This window comes from Morone saxatilis, unplaced genomic scaffold, assembly GCF_004916995.1.
Source record: "Morone saxatilis isolate NCDOM2014 unplaced genomic scaffold, NCSU_SB_2.0 Contig21, whole genome shotgun sequence".
Classification (NCBI taxonomy): Eukaryota; Metazoa; Chordata; class Actinopteri; family Moronidae; genus Morone; species Morone saxatilis.
Window position 1 is genome coordinate 3,905,056 of NW_023339774.1, and position 17,267 is coordinate 3,922,322.

Consider the following 17,267-nt stretch of genomic DNA (forward strand, 5'->3'; position numbering starts at 1 on the left):
TGGGTGTAATTGGCTACCAAATTGTGAGAAAGGGGGACAGAATCTGATACAAATTTATGAAAAAGGAAATGTGGGAACTTAGGGCCTAATTTTGCAAAAAATCTTAGAAATGTGGGAACATAGGGCTGAGGGAACATAGGAACGCTCCCAACAAAGGCTAGCTCGGATAAACAGCTTCAAATGTTTCTTCTTTGCATGTCACTTAAAAAACGGCACATATTTTTACCAGAGGATTCTATTACATCCAGCTCATAGGCCCAGGTCCTCACTGTCTTGGTCTGGGACGCTTGCACATGAATGGACACTGTCTCTTTCAGAATTTAAACCACATGATGTGACACCGAAGCCACAAGCCACTGCTTACATAAGCACCAAACCTGCAGCTTCCACAGCTTTCCAAAAAGAAAACACACAAACAACTTCAGCAGGAAGAAGACAATGAGGCAATAACTCTTCCTCCCTGAAAGGATGGTTATTATGACAGCAGGCCCATTAGCTAAATGGAGAAAGAGCATGTGCAGCATGTAGCTCTGGCTATATAAATCTGCATCCCTCACCCTGACCTCTAGCAGTCGCTCCCCAGAGGAGTCAACCTGGGATAATTCCAACACCCCATGATGGCCTTCCCTGGGTCAGGTCGCCGTAAATCTCAGGCTCATCAAGACCAAGTGACACCCGGGAACGTCCCTTTTCTCCACGGCAACGCAGTGTCAGCGGTCATGAGGTATGTCAAGGACTTTGTCATGACCAAAAAGTGCTTAGCTGGGCAGCTGGTGGTCAGGAAGCGACCGGAGTCACGTGTCCCCACTTTTAGTTTTCCACTTAAGATATATTTATGTGTCTCTCGGTAGGCCTTCAGTGAAGAGAGAGAAAGGAATTAACTGTGGCTAATGGCCATGTTAGCTAACGAGTCACACGTGCGCCGGGGTTACAGAATGACTTCCCCTCCATGCTTTAAAACAGATGAGGGCTGTGACCGCACAGTCGCACAGTAAGAAACAGGACGTAAATTAAGGCCTTCTCCTCTGGTGGAGAAGTGTTGGGCGAAAATAACGGTCTTAAATCAGACGCTCCAGTAGGCTTCATCCAGCTCCGGGAAGCTAGACCTAAAAAACCCTCCAAGTAATGGCACAGAGATTCATAGCAAAGACACGAAGGACACGCACAACACCTCCCGGCGCAGCGGTGAGAGAGCTGATCACATCAGTTTCTTAAAAAAGATGTAGATTTACAAGGATTTTAGACGGGAAATGGCATCGCTACCAACATGTGCTCTGAGTTTGACTTCCGTACATCTGATGTGTTTAATATAATTAAATCTTCAGATGTTTGCTGTGCGCCTTAGTTTACAGACCCTTTATTTGCTCACTGAGCGGAGTTACAATTATTCACTGTAACCATTTAACCAACATTAATTTGATTTAAAGTCTCTCGGCAAATATTAAATTAAACATTATTTGTTTAATTTGATTGAATATTTAATTTATTAAAAAAAACATTAGAACAGGTCTACAAATATAATTAGTAGTAAGTAGCTAAACTGGTTCAATGACAAAGATTATACCAAAGCACAGGAAGGACAGCTCCGTCTGTGGTTCTGTATGTCAGGGACGGGACAAGAAAAAAAGAACAATGTCAGTTAGCAATGAATAAAAAAATGTGTCAGGATGAGTGTTTGTATACACCTATAATCACATTCCTCATCCAGATGATTGATTCCAGCATTCTGGTTGAAAGCTGATTTCAGTGCACACAGCTTTTCACGAGGTGTTACATGAAATGAGGAGAGATAAGATATGTCACCCTCTCTGTGAAGCGTGATGAGCCTCAATTAAAACTACTACCAAACAGCAACATGGCTATAATGTCTATAAATACACAAAGGCATCAAAACCGTCCTCCATCATCCTCAGCAGTACTGCATATAACTTGTTGAATAGTTTTAGCTCTTTACCGACCACGAGTCACAAACATTAATCTCTTATCTCATTACTTTAACTCAGTAAACTGACCGATTTGCAGCGTCCTAATACAAGCAGGGATATTAAAGGAAGAGGCACCTCTGTATATGAAATCTCTGACGGTTGAAAAATGTGTATTGCCTCACATAACATCCTATTCTCTCACCATATTTGCAGTACAGCACTGACCTGAACAGCATCACAGGACTCTAACAACACCCAAGTCAATGACGGGACCATCCCACTCCCGCCGCCATATTGACGTCCAGCGTTTTATCGATATCAGCTGTCTGGACGGGTCACCACACACTGGCAGGAATCCTGTCCTTTCAAAGAGCGTCACTGACGGATGTATTGAACTGTTTTGGAGCATTTCCTCTGATCTGCTTTGTTTGGGTGTGTGTGTGTGTTTGTATTGACGATCTCAAGAGCAGAAGGGGAGGATGGGATCAGGAGGAGGCATAAGTGATAAGGTCAGGCCCCCTTACATCTGTGTGCTGATAAAGCAGGACACACACTCACACACACTCAGACAGCCATACCAAAGCATCAAAGACTGATAACACACCTATGCGTTATCTTCCTGTGGCTTTGTCTCCGGCTATGACACCATACTCCTTTACTTTATTTATTTATTTGTCTTACCAGAGCAGGGCAGTGTGGGGCTTCAACAGGGCGAATCCATCTCAAAGTGTTTACAGGAGATCAAATGCATGCTTTATTTTGATGAAAGGTTTTACTCAAAAACAAGATTTTCATCAACAGAAAAATTCTGAATGATAGAGATTACTGATTGGAATGGTGCTTTGATAATGGGGCTTTGTAAAGCAATTTGAACTCTTTCCTCCCATTTAACTTTGCTGCTGTCAGAGAGATCAGTGGTTCTCAACCTGGGGTTCCGGTCGCTATTATTTCATTGGCTAAAAAAAGTTAGTCTATCTACGTAAAGTTAGTAAATTAGATAATGTATCAGAATGACTATTATGTTCAGGTTTCACACTCTTCACTTTTAATCTGCAGTATAGACAGTTATGGAATAACTAAATGTGATCAGATCTAATTAAATATGGGTCTATGGCCTGATGTGTATCAATTTGGAGGTAAAAAGCTTGAGAACTACTGTGATAGATCACTAAAATGTTTCCGTTTGAAGCTTCTATATGTTGGAAATCATGATTTTCTCCCATGTTGGACATTTTGTTTGCAAATGAACTCTTTAAACAAATGCTATAATTTAAACCTGCAGCTGATAAAAGAAAGACTGTTTGGCCCCGTGGTAGAAACCCGGCAACTGAAACACCAACAAGGTAAACTGAAAATCCTCGGGCAATTTGACAAAAGCTGATCCCTCATCCAGTACAAAGCCCATTGAGTCAGCTCTTTCATCTGCGCAAACAGGGCAGGGAGGAACAGAAAACATTTGATCAAGTCAAAGTTAATCTTCCAACAGTTTGAACTCCGCGAGCTTTGTTACGATGGGACTCCTGAAAACTCCTGAAAGTCTCAACAAGAGAAGAAAGTCTTGTCTATGTTGTTACCTCGTGTCCCCGGGTGTTGTTTAATGTATTTCTGTGCACTTTCATATCAAAGTCTCATTTTCTCTTCTTTTTAAGTGTTTTCTTTCCTCAGACACATCATGCACTTGGGGGCTTATTTAAAAAATTCCATGTATTAAAATGACACAATACTGTAGATGTTGGAGTGATCTAACCAACATCTCGCATCATACACTATTAAATCTTTCAGGTTGAACTTTGCTATTAAGTTTACAGACATCAAACAACCACATTTACAAGAGGACGCAAAGAAGTTCAAGAATTCTTTGAGTTTATTTTCGTTGTAGTGACACATGTACAGTATGTATGGAGCCCACAGATTCTCCACACACTGCACTCCACGTATGTGAGGCCCTTCAGTCCTCCGTTAAGTTGTCAACACATCTCTGTACCAACAGGAAAACAAATTCCTCTTAAGTCAAACTCTTCTTAATGACAGCGAAAATGATTTCTCATTCTGAATATCAAGTTTAAACCTGCAAAAATAACATTCCTCAAACTTGTTTTTGCTGTTTTCTTATCACTCTTGACTAAGCAAAGATTATTCTAAACCCTACTTTGGGGAAAAAGAAGGAATCAGTGAAAATCTTTTAAAAAGTCTTTTGGGTAAAACAATCATTATCTGAGGAACAGAATGTTTTGAATAAAAGTCAAGAGAGACCCATGGGTACCTTTGGGAAACTTTACCCTGATAAAAAAAACTGTCCCTGGACCAGTTGATAAGGACATAAAAAAAGATATTAGAGGGCATAAAGTAAACACCCAGGCTGAACTCGACTCTTCGGGCCCCTGGCTGCCACACTGGGCAGCAGCGCCACCCGATCCTGGAGCCGCAGGGCCTCGCCGCCGTAAATCAAGAGGCATCCGAGACGCTGAGCTCGCGGGTGAGACGAAGACGAGACCGCAACCAGACAGACAGGAACGCTGATGTGTGTCTCTGATAACACTCATACAGGGGGCACACACACATACACACACATCTCTGCATTTCCCTCAGCTTTCCCACTCGGCTCACAATAGAGCCCCACAAACAGTGGAACAAGAGGAGATCACAGGACGACTGACATAGTTGTGTACACACTAATTAGGCACACTTGCACGACCACAATGGGCTTTTTTATAGCCTGCATGCACGAATCACACTCTCACACACACACACACACACACACACACAAACAGGATGGGTATCAGGGTCGGGATCTCTGCCATGTTTGCTATGATACCCTCTTTGATCTGGGGTGAGAAGTTCTCTGCCCCTGCTAATAAAAAAAAAGAAACGAGACAGCCGGGTTTTTGAGAAGGTGGCAGTGTTTGTTGGAGCGTTTGACAGTCGCAGTGTGAACGGAGGATGCTGTGTTTTGTTCCGGCTCTGTATGAACAGGCGTTTTGTTTGCCAGATGACATTTAGACAATGGCTGCAGGACGGGTGGGAGGAGGGAGGGAGGGAGATGGGGGCTGTTGTCGGCGGCGGTCATATGAGCGACGTCTGAAGCTTTTGTGGACGGGTGAAGAACAGAGGGGTCAGCAGGTCAAGACCGAGTGACCTCTGCTGACACCGAGGCACAAAATAACACCAGAGGAACCAATCATTCCTCCATGTTGGTTTTCCGCCTGATGCCTCGGGAACATTGTTTTGCCGTCAATCAGGCGTATTTGCATCAGTCACTGCTGCGGTGACCCTCACAAGACTCACTGGTGTCTACTCAAAATCTGTGTTTCTTCTTGTTCCTACAGTGTGCTGTTTGAATGATGTTTGTGCAGAGTTTAACACTAGAAGGAGGTTTTTACATTCATCTGCTGAAAGTAAAAAGTTTCTCTGAACTCATAAAAAAACACATTTTTATTAAGAGGGCCTAAAAGCATGATTTGTGACATCACCTGAGATGCTGGCTGTAGCTTTCTATTTACCGTATAGCACATTTCCCCAAAATGTGAAACTATTCTTATTTTTTTCATCATGTGGTCTAATCCCAACTTCTTCTTTTTTTTATTTTTTTTTTTTACAGCTGTGTGTGCACAGGAGTTGGTCTCCGGCTGTGTGTGTTGAGTGACTTCCTGCAGGCTGTTTGTCCTCTTATCTCTGAACCAGAGTCTGATCACTCTGATAAACACACACAGTGTCATTACTTACACACACACACACACATTCAGGTAACTCCAATCAAGCCAGTTTTGTTGTGTTGCAGTTATTCGCCACAGGTGGTGACTCAGGTAGGACCGCTGCTGATATCAGCAAACGTGCTCCAGTCAGATCATCCAACACACACACACGCACACACACACATACACAGAGGCTGAACAATATGGGTAATGTGGCAGCAGACATGAGATAAGGTCTCATCGGTGCACATTGTGGTACCCGCGACTCTCAGCGCTCAGAGTGACTCAGCGTCTCAGAGACAGAGATGAAGATGAAGATCTGACTGCATTCAGGATTCACTCTGCTCTGATATCACCTCTTTGTTTCTTCAAGCACTACGTTTAAACACATCCTTGCAACGTGCGTGCAACCGAATGGGAAAGTGTGACGAGACTGTCTGTGAGAAATGTGTGCTATTATCCTCATATCCGCCTTTGACAACAACCAGGCCCAGAATTTCAAAGTTCAAACACATGGGCAAAATGTTCATTTATTTTATTTATTTTTTTTCAATTAAGCCATTCTTTCCTCTTTATTTCAGGGCTGAAAAGATTAATCAATTTGTCAAACAATAGAAAAATAATCTGTTACTAGTGTTTTCAAACCAAAAAGGCTAAACATTTAATTGTTCCCTCTACTGAAATTTGAGAATTTTGCTGCTTTTTCTTGTCCTTTATTTTAGGAAATTGAACATTGTTGCGGTTTAGACTGTTGGTCGGATAAAACAAGATATTTGAAGGCATCACCTCTGTAAAATGGTCATGTGCATTTTTTCCATCTGCCTGGAGCCTTTTTCCCGCACACGTACCCACGTAAAGAGCCCATCAAAAACCTCTCTTTTCCAGTAGAAATGAAACTGTTTTTCACTTGCTCTTAAATCTCTCTTCATTTTTTCATTCTCCATAATGGAGAAAAGCCAGTCCATCAAGGGTACAGAGAGGCCATTGCAGAGCCCTAAACTTGGCCTTTATCCCCCCTGATTTAAACACCTCATCAAGCCGGCCTTACACCTCCCCCAGAAATAGACACTTTCTATAGATAGTAAATAAAATAAACAGTTATGTCTCCGTCTGCCTCCACTGCTGCCTGGCCGGAGAGAAGGTTTCTGGGCTATCAGCTGCTCCAGGGCAGCGGTTAAAGGGAATCACATGTTTGGCATGACATGAGAAAGCTCTGTCAGATGAGGAAAAACAAAGACATTGAGAAATAAGTGAGAGAGAAGAGGAATGACTGGTTGCACTGGTTGCCTTCCAGCCCAACTTCAACTGCAGCTCCGCAGGCTGGAAGTTGAAGGCTTCGTGAGGTAAAGAGAAACAGATCTTTATTGGAGGTTTTACTGAGTGTAAAATATTGGGTGTTGATAAGGCGCCGTGCGGTTTTGAGCCTGAGAAGAGAGCACAAAAGAAAAGAGCCTGGGTTTTATTTTGGGGGTTAGTTTCCCCATCAATTTCACTGGAGTCTCTAAAAGGCCCATTAAGGCGAGTTGAGTAGAACAGCGACAGAGGGCAACCTGACATCCATCACCTCCGCTGCTTCAGAGCCTGGCATCGCACACCCCAAAGAAAGCTAATGAAAGACGGTTGGTGGAGAAGCAAAGCGCCTTCTTTTGTGTACAATCCTATCAATGTCACAAAGGTTACGCTCCCTCAAGATAACCCGCGGAGATTGCTGTGGGCTCCGGCTGATTTTTTTTCACTCCCCTCTTTTTGTGATTAGGTGTCAGCAGAATTTCCTTGGTGTGCAGACGACTGCTTTCATGTCAGGGGTTTCTCATGGTCTCCTGGCCTATCGAGCCGCCCATTCAAACACCATGCAAAGTGGCTGCGAAGCAAAGTACACAATGTCTGTTTGTAGTCTGGTCGCACAAGCATGAGTCCATATTTATCCAAGCACAATGACATCCACTCCTGCGCTTTCTGATGTCAGTCAGCAATACGGAAAGGCTATTTTCTTTTTCTTTCTTTCACAAACGAAAGTACCATAAAAGTTTAGAAACTTCTGAAGAGTCAAAACTGTAAAAGGTATTTTTGAGATAAAGTAGTTACATAATTTGAGAAAGCTAAATTTAAGATCCTAAGAAAAATATAATGATGATATGATAAAACGAGACGTGATGAACTCATGATCTCACCGTCTTTGTGCTCAAGATCCTCTGATTGAAAACATGTCTACATATTTTGGGAGGAGGAATGTAGCAGAAACACTTTGAGTAGGCACAGATGTGGCAGAACTGGCAGAGTGCTGTTTGGCAAGACAGAGTCTCTGGAAAAGGGATTTGTTCCTCAGCCACCACTTGGGTGGACTGTGGTTTGCTTGGTATGTACTTTCTTTTTTACATAAGCTTGTCATTTAGTGCAGTAAACATCCTGAAAGGACCAGTGGCACTGCAGGGCCGAGAAACTGGAAGGCACTCACTGTTCTTGTTTCAAGGGTTTTTTATTTACCTCTCACTAAATAAATAAAACACAAACTTACTTAAACTTACAGAAGAAATAATTTTACGTCGTTTTGTTGTAAATAAAAGTAAAAGTTACTACATAAATGATTGTGAAGTTCTGTCATTGTTTAAATGGAATTTGAATGAATGTCTATGTTTAGTCATTTTTTTAAATTTTGGCAAATTCTTGATTAATTGGGTTAGAGTACAATATGATAGCACTTTCTGCAGAATTATCAGATATAACAATGGTTATATCTGATAGCCTATTAGGAGGAGCAAAACAAGGAAGGCCATTTTCATTGTATTTATTCTTATGGCCATAGAAATCCTAGCTGTTTCAGTGAGATCTAATTGTGGCATAGAATCTAAATGACAAGAAATCTACCAACAAACAAATGTAGCCTGCCTTTAACCTAGACGTCTAGACATCTTTGACTTGACCCACATTAATACCCTCTATGTACTGCTATAGTCCATAGTGTAAAACATACTTCACCTTCATTAAAAATATTAAAAATATCTACTGTTGGATGTCACTCACTATGTTCAGACTGCACCAAAAAGCTTCCTTAGCTTCCCAATTCATTTTAATGAGACTCAGCAGGGCGCCGTCACAGTAAAAAAAACCTGCTGCATCATCTTCCACAAAAAAGTTGAACCTGGCCCAACTTTCGCTGCAATTCTCTCAGGACTCATCTGCAAACATTGCGCTGACCAATCAAATCCAATAAAGCAAGTTAACAGTCCAGGTAGAATACCTTGTAGGATATAGCTTGTTTTAGCTTGTGTAGCTTTTTAATAAGACTTACATTTATATTGATTATATATATATATATATATATATATATTTGAATATTTATCGGTACTTCATTTTTTATTTAATTGGATTTTTTTAAATCAGCATTTGTTTTTCTAATATGTGCTGTTCTTATCTCTTAGTTGAGTGTAATTCTGCTGTTGGAAACGATGACAATGGAGCTCTGTTGAATCATGAACTACTGCTGCTATTTATCTCACAAACACTACAAGGGATGAAAAAAATTACTGTTTGTTAACTTTGATAAGTTGTAAAATCATGCCTCAAAGCAGTATAAACAGCTCTACAATGTGCTAGTGTTTGATATACCTTCAAAATGTACTTGGTTTGTTTTTACACCAGTGCAAGCAGCAGTATGGTTTTTTAATGCAGTTCCATTGTGGGTCTGAACACACCCTCTGCCATAGTATCGGTTGCATTCTGGATGAGGCCTGAAATGTAAATGTGAACGTGATTTACCATGGGAACTTCATGGCATTCTTCTTGTTTTGGAGGACTGTGAAAGGAACCGGACTAGAGCCGGCTGAAAAGAACAGTGAGGTCTAACAGCCAAGAAGCGGCTGCAGTGAAGCTAAATTGAGAACGCCATATAAATCTTGGCTTTTTAGAGAGCAACATCCCCACACACACACATATGCAGATACCCACATGCACAGCAGCTTTACGGCGACAACTGTTTACAGCTGATATGTTAATGGTTCAACCAAGGCCGGTTTAGTGCCAGTGTGCCCACATCGGCCTCCGAAAAGCTCCGAATCTAATGAAGACGAGTTCGCAAAACTCATTTCCAAACGGAGGACAGAGGAGAAACACTAAAGGCTGTCCTGTAACCGAACACTGGCCTGCCAGCTAGTCAGTGTGTGCGAGCATGTGTGAAATGTGTGCATGCAGCATGTGCGAAAGAGAGAGAAGGAGGGAGGTGGTGGTAGATGGCATGAGACAATAAGTGAGAGAGAAAGGAGAGAGAGGAGTACAAGTGTCAAAGCCAAACAGCCATCCCAGCAATAGTATGCACCTTGGGCAGCAATGTCAGAGGAAAATGGGGCGAGGAAGGAAGACTGTGGGAGAGTGTTAAGAGCAGCGCGCCAGTGAGTTGAACAGACTTAACTAGCGGTGGAGGAGGCGGCAGAGAGGGAGAGGCTCATCTCACCGCTAGGACTGTGGAGCAGTGGGTGTCGAGGAGGTGAGAGAGCTGATGTGGGGATGGAGGAAGCTGGATGGGGGGGCGTGAAAAGGGGATTTCCCTCGATCGTGATGTCACAGAATGGAGGTCTCGACTACAAAGCTGACCCCTGACTGCCCAGGCCTGCCTGATCCTTATCATGCCAGTGGTGCTACTACACTGATCCAGACGGTCTCTCGTACAGTTTGAGCTGTAACTGAGCGGGTATTTGCTTGCTGGCTTTATTTACAATACAGGGGATACCTTTTTTAAACCAAACCTGTTACTGAGGTAACCCTAGTCATAAACCGACTAGAAAGGCAAACATGTAAGTCATTTTGTGTAGCCCATAAATATGAGCAGCTGAGTGACAACCCATGTTAGCCTCGTTGTTATAATTACAATCAGAGAAGTATTTTCAATTTGGCGAAAAATAGCAGAAGTGTTACCAAACTCCATGGCCAAAATAAATGAATAAAATCCAAAGCTAACACTTAAACGCCGCAAACGTCACTTAATGTGCCTAAATTGATTCCCATAGCACACATCGAACACACTGTACAGACAGAAGAAGTAGTCAATCTATAGTGGCTGAGCTGTGGGGCGTTGTTCAATTTTATTTATCATTCTACAACACAGGGCTGTATATTAAGATTAAGTTTTTATTTATGCTGCTCACTAAAACAAAGCCTTTATACAAAAAATTAAGCAATGTATCTTGATGTGTCGATGTGTGTAGGCCTCAAGTAGCATGCATCAAGACACTGGGCTTACAAACATAACAGTGCCGCAGGCGTTTTTTTTTTAAACGTCATATGTCGCCAATGTATGTTACCCTCAATACAACTGCTAATTAAAAAGGAGCCATATGTCCAGTGCATCTTGTTTGTGTCTGGTTTAAGTAGTTAGCAAGTAGGTACACATATTTAACAAGTTAAATATGGCTAATAAATACCATATTCATGGCGTGACTACTGGTGTGAATAACAGACTGTTATTTTACCATTTCCTCATTCTGCCAACATAGTGAGAATGCTGCATTAACAAAGTGGAATCCAACATGCAGAAATCCAAGACATTCAATCTAAGAACAGGCCCAGGTACTTTTTGGGCCTCATTAAATAGTTTAATGATCTTATGCACCCATCATTAACATATTTGTGTGTTTAGTTCATTGGGCCAGCAGATGTGTTTGTTAGAAACTTTAAGCCCGAGGTAATGACCAAACACAAAGCTGTGAAACTCTGCTGCCACTTCTTTATTTATTTTCAAATCTGGGTTTTCCCTTCATGCTCCGGCTCAGTCAGCACATGCTAACTGTAGGCCAAGGCCAAACACCCGCAGGGAGCGACCCTGTCCTCGACACCGCTGCCTAACACATCATGTGGCTTCTTTCCGCCTTCCACTTAACCCTCACCACACACACAAATATGCTTCCCACTGCCCAAAGACACAAAATATGCCGAGACCAAATAAACATGCCTGGCTGTTGAGGAAATGCGAATAAATGCTGAAATGCAGGACAAAAATTGTCCAAACGTTAAAGCCAGGCAGGCTAAAGCAATGCTGGCGATGCACCAACGCACACACACACACACACACACACACTCAGGTCTGCAGCAGAGCGAGGTGTCAGAGCCCGTTAGAGGCCTTTGGCTGGACGCAGCTCCAGAACAAGCTGGACAAAAGCGTTGCCTGTCTCCCCTCATTAAGTGATTTAAGATCCCGTGTTCCCCCGACTCCTTTCATCGCCGTCCAAAGTGAACACACTCAAAAAAGCCCAACAAGACTGCCAGGACCTGCTGACATGAATGGGGTGAAGAGGGGCAGGAAAGCCAAGTTCATGGCGGAGGACCAGGGTCTAAAGCTGAGCTACGCTAGCCATGCCTATTAGCCTCCGCGCAGATGGAAGGGGGGACATCTAGCTTGAATAAACCGGGGTACGGTAAACAGCAGCCACTTAATCCATTAACAGTTCTTCCTCCACAGAAGAAGCAACGGTTTCCCATGAAGGTTTAGTTTAGCAGAAATGTGCCGTTTCCACATTCCTGGCTAACAAGGCAGCACTATCTGGGGAGGTGGGAGACGACGGAGAGACGGAGGAGCTGGATGGAACATCGGAGCCGCATCCAAAATCAACCTCATGAGAGCGCCGGTTTGGTTGAGTCGTGTCATAATTATGAGTGATTAAAGCTGACTATCATATATCACACAGTTACCAGGATTTGCTATGAAAACTCCATTTTACTGCCTGTGGTGCGGGTTGGGTCTGGATTTGTCAGCAGTGTTGGAATGTACCAAAGGTTTTAGCAGCTGTTGTAAAAGATCTCAATCTTTGCAAACCATGTGGTATATCATTGTTTGGTTTAAACAAATGAAAAAAAAATCTAGTTGTTGTTTCAAGAACTGACCCCAAAAAGTCTTGGTTTGTCAAAACAAGTACAAAAAGTCTTGATGATGTTTCAAGAATTTTCTAGGAATTAATGATAGCTGTTTGAAGAAAGGAATGAATCAAAGGATTTAGGGGAAGAAAAATAAAGTCTTGTTTTGTTAATTTAGGTCTAAAAATCTAGTTGGTTCCAGACTTTTCTAGAAGTGAGTATTAGTATCTTGACACAAGTCAATAAACTTAGAAGGGCAATGAACCAAATGATTCTGTAGTATTTTTGACCCCTAAAAGTCCAAAAAATCTTTATCTTTGAAGAATCTTCTAGAAATGAATGTATGCTTCTAGAAACAGGACTGAAAAAGGCTGTTTTCTATCAAAGGATTTTACAGCTAATGCAATAAATCTCCATCTTATCTAGTTCATTTTGTATTTTAGGCTCTAAAAGTCTTGTTTTGTTAAAAACAGATTAAAAAAAGTTTTTGTTTCAAGCACTTTCTAGAAATTAGTTTCAGTATCTTGAAAGAGGGAAGTAAAACCTAAGAGGCAATGAACCAAAGGATTCTGCTTTTTTTTCATTACTGACATCTACAAGTCTTGTTTTATCAGAACAAGCACTAAAATTCTTGATGTTTCAAAAATGTTCTAAAAATGAATGTATGCTTCTAGAAACAAGACAGAATAAGGCTGTTACAAACACGTTTTAAAGGACTGGAGCTACTGTCAAACAAATCTCCATTTTATCAGGCCCTAAAGGGCTTGTTTTGGTAAAATAAATGAACTTAGTATCAGTATCTCAAAATCGGATTCACACACACATATAAACATACCACACACAGCTTCAATCAACACCTGAAAGGCAGCAAGCTCCTCTGGGTCATTATGTCATCTGTTAGCGTTCAGATTGTAGCTTTGAGAACGCCTCCTCAGATCCACCAACCGTGCATGATCTGCACTTAAGTAAACCACTTTCTACTGCAGCTTTGATGAACACAGATGCATTTGATGTTGGTCAACTCTTTTGAGAGATGTGACTAGCAGAGGGGAGCCCCTCACTGAGCTGACGTCAAGAAACCTATAATTCAGACTTGTCTGACACTGAACAGCTCTGCATCAGAGACACGGTGGCGTGGAAGAAATCTTCAACATGTCCGTTAAAAGAAAGAGCCTAATTGGAGAGTGAGTGTGGTCTGAAGTGGACAGTATACAGAGAATGCAGAAAATGCACTATTTGGATGTGGAAAAAGATCCTCTGAGCAGCCAAGGTCCAATTAGTGTGGTATACGATGTGGGATCCAAACATTTGTTTACAAGAGGCTGTTTTTTTCCCCGGCTCTCTCTCTCTCAGGGACCGGGAACCCTGGTCGGATTCCACGGCAGCTCCACAACAGAGTGGGTGTGGCTACACCGCACAAACCTCGGGGCCTTTTGACATTACACTGCGCGACCATGAGGTCAGAGGAAGGCTCTTTCTTCCAAGGCACAAAGGAGTGATTTTTCACTCGCCCCGTGAGAACAGCGACGAATAATGAACTCTCGGGCCCCTGGTATCACGTTCGGTTTCACACGCGTCAACTCCATTCTGGAGCGGAACAAAAGGGCAGTAGGAGAAACATTTGTGGGGAGGGAACAGCGTGCCCAGGGCATGCAATGTGGGGTGAGTCAGATGCATTTTAAGGCATTTTTACGCCGATGATACTCATGAGATAAGTAGGAAATTGTTTCTTTCTGACATACAGAGAAATGTGCGTAGGCTTTAACACGCAGACATATGCAGATATATGTAAAGGCGCTGTTGAACATGCAACTTCTGGCAGCAATACGGTATGAGTCGCAGAAGCTAGTAGCATTTGTCCAAACGTCGCTCTAAGGAAATATCCTGACTGTGACTTTACCCTCGGCCAGAGGGGGCTTTAGAATCACTGCATAGAAGACGAGTCTCAATTAATATCGTAAGCAAGTCTAGCCTCAAACCGATTCATCTAGAAAAAGAAACAAAAAGGGAGCACATGGCTAAAACGTACGGCTCTTCTTTAGTGTTTTTTTTTTTTAATAAATTTTCCATCAAAGAATACACAGATTTTTTAAATCAGAACAGATCAGGTTTGATTGATTTCACCTCAGACCTTACATTATGTCCCCACACACAAATGTTATGCCCACTAGAGCAATAAGACACTGCTTACACGTCTGCAGGGTTCCGAATATGCTTCATGTTGGAGGGATTAAAAATTTACCAATAACTTCACGGATTTCTCTTAAAAAATAAAGGCACACAAACAAGCTCAATAAAGGGTGAATATAAAGGACACAACAGTTATCGACCAACTTAAAGCACAAAGCAAACGTTGGGACTACCAGACTGTGACGATTTGAGCCAGCGTGGCACCGTTTCAGCTTTCTTTACCCAGCAGGACAAGCTGTTGGTAACATGTTAGACTGCTACAGTAAATGTGGAAGAAAACAGGACTAACAAGGTTACAGCAGCAACATCATAGGTTAGATGTACCGTCTTGCACACAGTTCAGTCCTGTGACATCAATCACCTGGCACACCTGGTTATTTATTAGCTGCTGTTTCCTCCTGACGCCTCCACCTGCTCTCGTTGAGGGTTCTGAAGTAAAACTGAAAGCTAAAAAACGCCTCTGCCTGTTTATGGAGCAACTCTCTGCTCTTATAATTGAGTAATATAATATGAGTGGATCTTTTGGCACGTCTGTATTCCTTGTGCAGCAGGGCTGCAACTAACGATTATTGATTAGTTGTTTGAAGCCCAAAGTGACTTGTGTCTTGTTTTGTCCACAACTCAAAGATATTGAATTTATTTTTATAGAGAACTGAAGAAAGCAGAAAATGTTCACATTTGAGACGCTGGAATTCACTCAAAATGATCAATTATCAAAATAGTTTGCGATTGATTTAATAGTTGCCAACTAATCGATAAAGGACTAATCGTTGCAGCACCGTTTGTTGCTTTCAGTATCTAGGTGAAACACTAAACACACTTTAGCCTCCTCATGGAATCATTTCCTTCAGAGTTTTGGTTCCTTTTGGTCGTTTGCTGCAAATCTTCAAACCTATACACAGCTGAGACATTTGTTATAGACAAAAGAGAGTGCAGATTACCCGCTCACTCAGATTGTGTAGAAATGACAAATATCCTCCTAGATACACATTTAATCAACGGAGCAGGAATTCATTGTGCTCAAGAGGCGACTTTCCACTTATAAGACACTATAACAGCACCCAGCAGCCCCGCTCTGTGTCATCTGCTCTGCTAAACTATAAAGCATTTGGGAAAGGCCAGACGGATTAGGCTGCAGTTACTTTGACATGAAAAGCTGCACTTAATTCAAAAGCTCTCATGGCTGATTAATCACAAATTATGATCAAACAGCTGACTTACAGGATAAACATATGACACCCTGCTCGCAAGTCTGCGTCTGCATCTGTGTGTGTTTGCCTGCGGGTGAAGGCATGCGTGGCCGGTGTGTGTGTGTGTGTGTATGTGTATTAAAGTATGTGTGTGTGCGATCACACCGTCTCCCCCAAAGTCTGCAGACTCATTTTCCACAGCAGATTAAATTTGTGTCTGCACCCACAGAGCACACCGCCAAATTAAAGTCACCAATACGCTGACATTCATCTGTGCAGCATGTGAACCTTTTTATGTGCAAGATTGCAACCATTTGCCTCAAAAGAAGATCTTAATAAAAAATGGTCCAAAACAGGTCCAAATTCTGAGGCAGGACTCGAAACATTTGTGTTGCCTGAAGGCTGATGGAGCACTCCACTGCTGTCTGTTGTATGTTGCACACATGGAGGAAGTGACTTCACCTCAAAAACCTGGCAGAGAGTGAAGGAGTCAGCTGAGTGGTCCGGGGTGATTTTTTCTTTTAGGGTGTAGAATAAAGCTCTGAAGTCTGAGAAGCTTTAATCGCCCTACTCATAACTGATAGCAGGAGCAGCAGGACTCAGCAGCTGGATGAAAAACATCTGGATGCCGGCGTTAGCTAAATCCAGAGCCATCAAGGAGACTGCTTTTGGGGTTCTCTGTTAATTCTTTGTCATTGAGTCAATATTTCAAGATAATAATATGAAAGATAGTATTCTTCACTTTGTTGTAGCATACAGGCTTGGCAGACATTTTGTAATTCGGGGGCACTACAACACAATTTTGGGATTATAACACAGGCATTTTTGGTTTACTACAGATTTAGTTTAGATACCGATCATAAATAGCAACTTTCGGTTCCCTACAACATCTTTTTTATTATAGCTAACACAATTATAACAAATACATTTTAAATGTACTAGAAATTTAGGGAATTTGTGGTGCTAAAACGAATTAGGTAGAGAGCACAAATACTTTGGGACACTGCATCAACTGTTAGGGGTTTGTTTATTTGATCAGGACAAGAATGTTTTGTATGTACAAATTTTAGAGCTGCTACACCAAATTTTTGGATTTGGGCACAAATTTTGGTATCATTAGACGAGATTTTGGTACAGACATTTTGAAGCCATGTAACACATTTGGTGGTTATAACAAAAACATGCTGGAATCTGGGGTGACACATTTTTGGTACACTACACTATACAGCCGATTTGCATGCACTATAACATATTTTTGGACTCTAAAAATGAGTTTTTATGTGCCATATAACACATTTTGCATTTATGACAAATTATAACGCAGCTACATCAAATGATGGAATTCTGACATTATAACACATTTATGGATTGCATTCATTGTAACATATTTTGGGATTATTTAGGAACATTTTTGGGCTCTATAGCAAATT

At 41.8% G+C, this 17,267-nt stretch overlaps 1 protein-coding gene across 1 annotated transcript in view; it reads right to left on the bottom strand.

Annotated features, from left to right (window-relative positions):
- The window catches only part of LOC118332552 (ephrin-A5b-like), a 75,476-nt gene that overhangs the window by 42,939 nt on the left and 15,270 nt on the right, over window positions 1-17,267 (bottom strand). The window lies entirely within an intron of this gene.